This window comes from Dipodomys spectabilis, unplaced genomic scaffold, assembly GCF_019054845.1.
Source record: "Dipodomys spectabilis isolate Male_0828 unplaced genomic scaffold, ASM1905484v1 ptg000078l, whole genome shotgun sequence".
Classification (NCBI taxonomy): domain Eukaryota; kingdom Metazoa; phylum Chordata; class Mammalia; order Rodentia; family Heteromyidae; genus Dipodomys; species Dipodomys spectabilis.
In genome coordinates, this window is record NW_024870755.1 from 2,919,724 (window position 1) to 2,920,477 (window position 754).

Here is a 754-nt window from a genome sequence, read left to right on the forward strand (position 1 = left end):
GGAAGAAGGGTAAAGTGTCAGGTAGACATTTGTGCAAATAAGACTTCATTTGGGAAAATTTCAGCTGCAGAAGTTTAGAAGGAGCTCTTAATAAGGCTAACTTTGAATCCATTAGCTCCACAGAGCTAACTCAGTTGGATAAATAAATACTTGAAAAAGCCATCCCCTTTGGACCTAGCTTAAAATGCTTCAAAGTATGATTAAATCTAAAATGAAAAAGATTTAAAATAGTCATTGACAAAAAATTGCAAATGTAAGCAATCGACTGAACAATATAATTATTTTCCATTATACACAGAATTTTAGGGAAATAAGATCAGTAGCATTGTTAGGAACATCAAGGTTTCCTTGTTACAAATAGGCACCCAAGGATATAATCCTCTATAAATATTGTATCATTAACTATCTAAATTTATAAGACATTACATGCTTCAGCAGCACATATACCCAAATTACAACAATACAGAGATAAACATGGCAATTGCACATGATGATATGAAAATCTGTGAATTATGCCATATTTTTCATTCTTCACATGCAAGAAATGGAAAACAATTATTAAAAAGTTGATTACAAAATTACAAGTGTAACAATACATGTAATTCATATATATAAGTTAGTTTGACATCAGTGTATTAAATCTTCACCTTAGAAAGGCCTTTACATAGCATAATCTTAACAAAACTTTTAAAATTCGACAACATTGTCATTTTATTCCAAAGAAATATGCTATAAGCACCTAGTAAAAAAGGAA

General features: G+C 30.0%; 1 pseudogene; it reads left to right on the top strand.

Annotated features, from left to right (window-relative positions):
* The first annotated feature begins 426 nt into the window (after positions 1-426).
* On the top strand, positions 427-525 carry LOC122110490 (annotated as a pseudogene).
* Positions 526-754: the final 229 nt, after the last annotated feature.